This window comes from Lactuca sativa, chromosome 4 (genome assembly GCF_002870075.4).
Source record: "Lactuca sativa cultivar Salinas chromosome 4, Lsat_Salinas_v11, whole genome shotgun sequence".
Taxonomy (NCBI): domain Eukaryota; kingdom Viridiplantae; phylum Streptophyta; class Magnoliopsida; order Asterales; family Asteraceae; genus Lactuca; species Lactuca sativa.
The window spans coordinates 262,586,013-262,594,064 of record NC_056626.2 but is presented as its reverse complement, the minus strand read 5'-3'; positions in this window follow the sequence as shown (position 1 = coordinate 262,594,064).

The window sequence follows — 8,052 nt, the reverse complement described above, 5'->3', positions numbered from 1 at the left end:
TGGTCAAGTTTAAAGGCATATTTAGCACCTTTTTAGGGGTTTACGGCCCTAGAATGTTCCTGGGCCGTAAACTCCTTATCCTATGCTTTCTTGGATGATTTTTGGGCGTTAAACATAAATCAATACGCTTAGAATAAGCTAGGGTAAGCGGACTTACAATTTGGAAGCGTTTGGTTGCGAATTCGGGGCGAAAACGGGTCTAGCGAGAGAGTATAGAGAGAGAGTGTAAAAAGTCTCCAATGGACTCCATTCACCCATATATAGGTTTCACAGTCGGGGCTCAGTGGATTTTTACCCGATACTGCCGTTAAACGGGGCTTTTGGTCGCACCCGATTTAGTGGTCGTAATAATAAAACTTGACATTTTCTAAATGAATGAAAATGTGTGTCCTGTGTTTTTATTCCCTTTTATCACAACTTAACGGCATGTTAAAGGTAGTCAATGGTCATGTTTATTAAATTGATGCCCTCTAATTAACGGAACTTTTATACAGTGGAATATTCCGTTAACGGTAACGGGGAAATGTAACGGGACAACTTGGGTTGTCACAGATCATAAATGTCTAAACCAGACATCTTTTGGGAGATATTCAAGATAGTTGATTTAAAGTCCTTAATATAACACCCAATATGAAATATTAAGGCTAGGACCCAACTGTCACACCCCAAAACCAAGAACAGCGGAAACGTTCTGGGGCGGAGGACGTCATGTACAGTATCACAACACAGTAAATGTAAATAAGCAAACAACATTATCCATTGCATTAAATATATAATTTTAATACAAGCGTGTTCCGTACAGTTTTAGACACCAAAAATATAATGTAAATCAAAATAATATGATGAGTCTTGAATGCGCTCCATCTTCTCAAAAGCTGGCATCGGTACCTGTCTACTGATGACCTGAGAATACAAGTTATTTTGAAAGAGTTTATCAGCATTAAGATGGTGAGTTCATAAGTATTTTAGTGTCGGTGTTTGTTATCAAAACGTTTGAACGTGTCTCAAGTATAAGTTTGTAAAATGTATGTAAGTGTTTGTAAAAGTTTGAATCTCTCAGAAAAACCTATATTTTCTATTAAAGTAGCCTTCTACCAAGGCTTAACTGTTTTGTATGCTCGTTTGTTGTAAAAGTGTGTAATTTCCCAAGTGTAACTATCATTTAACAAATATAGTTTGTACATTAATCTTTAAGTGAGGTTATCACTAAAAATATGTAATGGGTAAATCATTGTAGTATTGTAGTTTTGTATTATAGGAACTACTGTTGTACTAACTACCTTAAACCGGATTTATATTAAGGTATAATGTGATAATTGCACCATACTATCGACTGGTAACAACGACATACGAATGGTCGTAATAACGGAATGATGTTTGGCACCCGCAGACCTGCAGGTCCGGCTGTAGCTAGCAGCAAGGTGTAGGATAGTCAATCCAGTATAGATCTATACGCAAACTCACGCTCTCCCTCCAAGAGAATTCTGGCTACAACTCGGGCCATGACATTTAAGGCATGCTCCGATCTAGTGGATCACAATTGTTAACGTATTCTTGTATATGTAGTGTAATGTTTCTCGTTCTAGTATAGTTGTATATGTTCGCCTACTAGTATAGTTGTATATGTTCTCTTTCTAGTATAGTTGTATATGTTATCCTCCTAGTATAGTTGTATATGTTCTCTTCCTAGTATAGTTGTATATGTTCTCTTTCTAGTATAGTTGTATATGTTCTCTTTCTAGTATAGTTGTATATGTTCTCGTAGTAATGTAATGTATAGACTCATGAATGAACTGACTCATTGATCTAGAAGTTGTAGTAGTATGATCATGTGTTACCCCGATGGTAACTTTCTAGTGATGTGTATAGTACGCATGAATATGGAAGTACTTTTATGTCTATATATGTATATTTGATATATAATTAATATTAAAACGACCTTCGGATGGTCACCCGAAATCCCACCAGACCACATCCAAATCGAGAAAAAGGAAATAGGGTTGATGGCCTTCCTAAGCCCTTTGAACATTTCTTATATATTTATACATATATGGGCATACAATTTATAAGAAGTATAACAAGGTTTAAATAAAAGTATTTTATAAGTAAAAGAGTTTGTAAAACATTTCGAAGTAAAGCAGTTTGATAAATAGTTTGAACAGTGATAAAATCATTGGTTTTCTAGTTACTAATCACATGTGATTAATGCAATCACATGTGATTGATTTCAATAACTATAAGCATTGAACTTGTATCCCCCCCCCCCATAAAGTATTTAAAACATTTAAAAGCATTTCAAAGTTTAATTAAAGGGGTATGAACTCACTTGTGGTGAGTGGATTGGATTGTAGTGTCGGATACCGTGCTAGGTGGCAAACGGAGACTTGTTCACACGCACGAGCCTACTTATCATATAATAAGCATATATATAACTAATTAGCCAAATAATAACTTAATGAAATAATTTGGTACACTTAGTAACATGTAAACACTTTGTATAAGTGTTATAGGTCCTAATGGTTGCATCTAAGTGTTATGGGACAAGGCTAAAGGGGTTTAAAGCTTCCAAGGAACTTGTATATGAGTTTACCACCCAACAAACCCCACCTAAGGAGTTTACGGTCGTAAACCCTTGAGTTTACGGCCGTGAACTCCACTCTTGGTGGTTTTGGGTGTTTTAAGGTGCTAAATGAATTCTAGAATAAGCCTAGCTTGGTGGTTTAATCCTTTGGGTAGTTTAGGGCATAGATAACACTCCTTTGAGGATTTTACGGCCTAAAGACCATACCCCTTAGAGTTTACGGCCATAAACTCTCATGGGGTGGATGTTTTAATTCTTTTAAGTCCCTTCCACAAGTAGGATAATTTCTAGGCTTTTGATTTAGGCTAAGGGGAACCCTAGGCACACTTTGGTGCCTTTACTTGGAGTTTACGGCCCAAGAGCATTTCTTGGCCGTAAACTCCCTTTTAGGGATGATTTTGATGTGTTTTAGTCCCCATTTTAGCTACAAGTATTTGAGGGTAATAGTCTAAAGCCTTAGGGGGTGATTAGGGCTCATTTTGCCCTTGAAAATGGTGTTTACGGTCCAAGAAATTCTTGGGCTGTAAACTCATAAAACTTGGTGTTCTTGAATGATTTCTAGCCTCAAATGATCCTACATAATATGCTAAACTAGTTGTCTAACAAGGAATTGGGACTAGATAGCCTTAAAGCTCCATTTTGGAGTTTACTCCCCAAGAACGTTCTTGGGCGGTAAACTCCCGGATCTCATATATTAGACATGTAATCTATGTTAATAAGCATAAAACAAACATTATAACACAACTAGAGAAGTGTACTCACGATTTGGGATGAAAACCCGAAGATCCGTGAGAGAGAATATGGCTTTTCTCTAGTTGGAAATGTGAATAATGAATGAATTTAGTTCAGAAATCTATTTATAGTCCTGAAATATTTTGGCAGAAACTATTTTTATTCTGGAATTGGAATCTAACATTATGAAGTGTTGAAATGCTCAAGTTTCACAAACCCAAGAGCATCCACTCTCCTGATACCTCCTTAAATGTAAACCCTAGTGTACACAGACTTATTCGGAAAAGTCTGAAGTTCATTGAAACTGGACTAGCTTCTATTGAATAGTTAATGTTCGTACAAAATGGAAATTTCGGGTTGTCACACCAACACAATACTTTTATAACTTGGAAGAGGGATGCCGTAATCCAAGCTATAAAATATTTGAAGGTAGGCGAATGACGATTCACCAATTTCCACCATGAAAACGAAATATATATTATTAGGTTTTAATTGGTTTTTGAAACTCCTAGATCTTTGAGATTCATTGAACTGTTCAATGGCATGTGTCAATCTCGAGTGTGCCCTTCAGGTTTTGTGACTGGGATGCCGAGGATCACAAAACAAGGTGTGAAGTAACCATGCAAATTACTTGGTACCCTTAAGTGTTTACCCCTCAATCGATGTGTCGGTTAACCACACACGCTCCATCGATACTATGATAAACATTAAGTTACCCTTTGCCTACCTTGTTAAATACGAGTTAGTGTGACGGTTAACCACACACACTCCACTAACCGACTTAAACAAAGTGCAAAGTGTAATTTCATGGATTAGTACCTTATTCACTTTTTCCTAAGTAACTAAGATTGGGTGTTTATAAAAGGTTTAGTTACTTAGGATTTATCATTAATACTTTTAATGAAGGGAGAATTATAGTCCTTGTCTTACCCGTTCGGCTAACGACCCTCCACCGGTCAAGGAATCGGTGGGTGAGAGTGGACACTCATTAAACTGTCATTTTATATGCAGTAACCTTATACCCCCCTTATAGACCGGCTTCGTGAATGAGGCCTACTAACGGTAAGACTGACTTTGTTCTTATACATATATAAAAGTATTAACTATTAATATTATAATAATATAAGGTGTATTTTAAACATTTAAAATACTTGGTGGTTTAATCTATTAATTAAACTATACTCTAAATTTAATTAAACTTAAACCATGTGTGACAACCCGATATTTCAACTCTTTGTAACGACCAAAATGGGTCAAGTATTGTAACCACTTCTGAGTAATAAAATTTACTTTCATAATAAAATGTACAAATAAGTTTTATTTAATTTCCTTCTATGATTAAATGTCTTTGAACCATGACCGACTTCATATAGCGAAGTTATGATTTTTCCAAGTTCGGCTTAGCAACAGACAACTAAAAACCCGAATCGGAAATCGAGTGACTTTTGGCCGGAATGACCTAAACGAGAATCGAAGGACTCGACATTAGTATTCCAGCAGTAAAAATTCTGGCAAAAACCGACATCAGATAAAGAAGTTATGAATTTTCAAAGAAATTCCTTAAACACGATGGGTTTTTAATAAATAATAAAAAAAAAATTTCAGAATTTGCCGACGAAGTCTAAACGAAAGTTGTAGAGCGTAGTCTCACCTACGCGAGGATATAAAGACCATCGAAAACGGAGTTCGTATGAAGAAGATATGAATTTTTGAAGTTTATTAAATAAATTAATTATTTATTTTAATCAAATTTCGGATATTATCCGAAGGGGAGTCAGCGTCCTCATCCGAGGTACGCGCTGCGTACCCTTGTACGCCCCGCGTAACCGAGAGGATTGGCCTCTGATCGTCCACGTCGCGCTATCCGAAGAAACCGACCCGTCCGACCCGTCCGAAGCCCCGACCCGTCCGACCCGCCGTCCCATCCGACCCGCCGTCCCATCCGACCCGCGTACCCAGCAACCCGTCCCATCCAAAGCCGAGGCAGTCGAGGCTTCGGCCATGCATGACGTACGCGTACGCGCTGCGTACGAGCGTACGCCCCGCGTACCGAGGCAGACCAGCCTTACTGTAAATAGGATGCGAGGGTTTCCAAAGAAAGGGCTCATTTCTCTCCTCTCTCTCTCAACTTTGCCTCATTTTCCGTGTCCGTTCAAACCCGAAGCTCTGGTCTTTTTGGCTCAAGTCCCGAAGGTCGATTTTACTCCCGAGATTCCCGAGAATCCCGAGGAAAATCCGTTTCCCAAGACGAAACTCTACCCGGTTTTCCATCTCGCTATCTTCAAACTTTCAAGTGAGTTTCATACCCCTTAATCAACCGTTTTAATTATTCTAAACTCTTTTATATGCTTTCAAGGGGGGGATTACAAGTAAAACACACGAGTATTATCGTGTGTTACATAAAGAAACTCTTTTATATGCTGTTATATATTCAAATCACATGCGATTTATAAACCTTTAAGGAAATTTTATATATATATAACATATGTTACAATAGCATTCTATCTTTTTATAAAGTTGTTGTAATGCATATATAAACTAAACTGTTCTTAGATTATTCTTGTCTATCTTAGACTCTACACCAAATATCTATGCTTTCATAAACAAGTGATTCTTTTTCTAGGTATTTCTAAACAAACAAGACACACTTTTTGAAAACTATAATAGGTATAGTTTTACGAACAGATTTCTAACTCTTATGTACTAGAAACATATATTTCAAGAAGTTTACTTTCGTATACAAGAACAAACGTAACATTTTAACAAGTAGATCTGTTTTTATACCACGGTTTTGTGAGACACTAACTTCATGTACGTTCGAGTACACATTTCAAGTCCTGTATTATATACCAGAATCCCTTGGAGGGGGAGCATGGTGTTTGTGTATAGATCTATACGGGCTTGACAACCCGCGCCTTGACTGTTAACTGCAGTCCACCGTTTGGGGTGACAAACGTCATAACATTCCAACGCCTGAAGAACGTTGTGTATAGGCATTCAGAGTCAATAGTATGGTTATAAAACTCACAAGGGGTATTAAAAATGCATTGATTTACAAGGTTTTCAAACTCATTGGTTATTTTACATTTACATACATTTTGGAAACAAACATTGGTCTTGAGTGAAGGCTACTTTTATACTAGTAGAAAATATAGGATTTTCTAAACACAAACAAACAAAGATAAAACATTTCATTTCATTCAAACATTGTCACTTAAATACTTATGAAATTCACCAGCTTAAATGCTGATCTATTCTTTCAAAATTACTTGTATGTCCCAGGGATTCAGTAATTTCAGGTACTAATATGCTTTTGAAGAAGAGATGTTGCGGCGCCAGTTTAATCTCATATTTTGACATCATATTGTAATTGGTTTTGAACATGTAACTTTTGACAAATGTAAACTTTAAATTGTATATATGATGGTTGTATTGCTTTCCTTTACTATGTATTCATTTGTTACGTTACCACATGAAGTCATCCGCCCCCGAACGTTTCCGCCGTTCCGGTTTGGGGGTGTGACAGATTGGTATCAGAGCAATGTTTATAGTGAACTAAGTATATCGAACCACATAAGATATACAAACTATAAATGCTTAAGGGACTAATACTCTCTGACAAAACAAATTTTCTTTTTACACTTAAGCAGCATTTCGTTCAACTTAAATTGATAGTTCATTTAAGTACAATTACATGCATACCACAAACTATTTTCATGTTATACAATTATACAAGTATTTAGACAAGTTGACACTACGATTGAGACTCGATATATGTAATCAGATTTTTGGACAAATATAGCGTGATCAACTATATTTGCCCAAGATTGGACCAACGTATATCGAGGAATGATCGTAGTAAGCAACAAGTCAAACCTTACCAAACCATTACAAGAATCAAACACAAGAATTTAAATACTATAGGAGTATTTGCTATCTAAACTAGTTTAACTTACATGTTTTACATGTTCCGACTTTATTCAATTCTTATAACCCTATTTCTCGTACAGTCAAATAGCTGGATTTCACCACCCTGGCGACCCCTACTTTCCCAACCAAGGCAACGGAGGATGGATCGAAGATGATCCCGAAGAGGACGAGGAACCCATAGAAGTGGGTGATGACTCCGGTACCGACTCAGAGCCGAAAGTTATCGATCCACCACCCATTCAACCTCCCGTCTTCGTAAGGAACTTTCAAGGACCGACTCCCGTCTGGGGAAGTCACCTCCACCATTGGAGCCAACAGCAGAACCTACGCCCTCCCTACGGCATGTGCCGGGACTTCTATGATGTCCGCGGCGGAGGTTCGGCTGATCGAGCACTCCCGGTAATGGTGGGTAAGTTAGCCAATCAGTCCTATCAGTCTGGAGTACAAGCTAGTCGACTCCGGGATATCAACGTGGAAGTGCAGGTTCACACTTCTGACATCCGTAGGCTGGACAAGATGCAAGACAACGCCCAATTCCAAACCGAAGCGTTTCAAGCGCAAATGATTGCAGCCCTCGCCGAACTAAGGGAACAACAAGCCGCTTTCGATAGGCGTCTAATGGAGTCAAAGCAATCAGATGCGGAGTCAAGCTCCAAGCGCAACCTTCGATGCAAGTAGTGCTTGTCAAGGACTCAAATTTTGTTATAAATTAGGACCTCGGCTAAAAGTCTTTAAATTTCTCGAACTTTGTAATCGGAGACCCTTATAGGGGTCAAATTTTCATGATCATTGTAACAACTTTTATATTA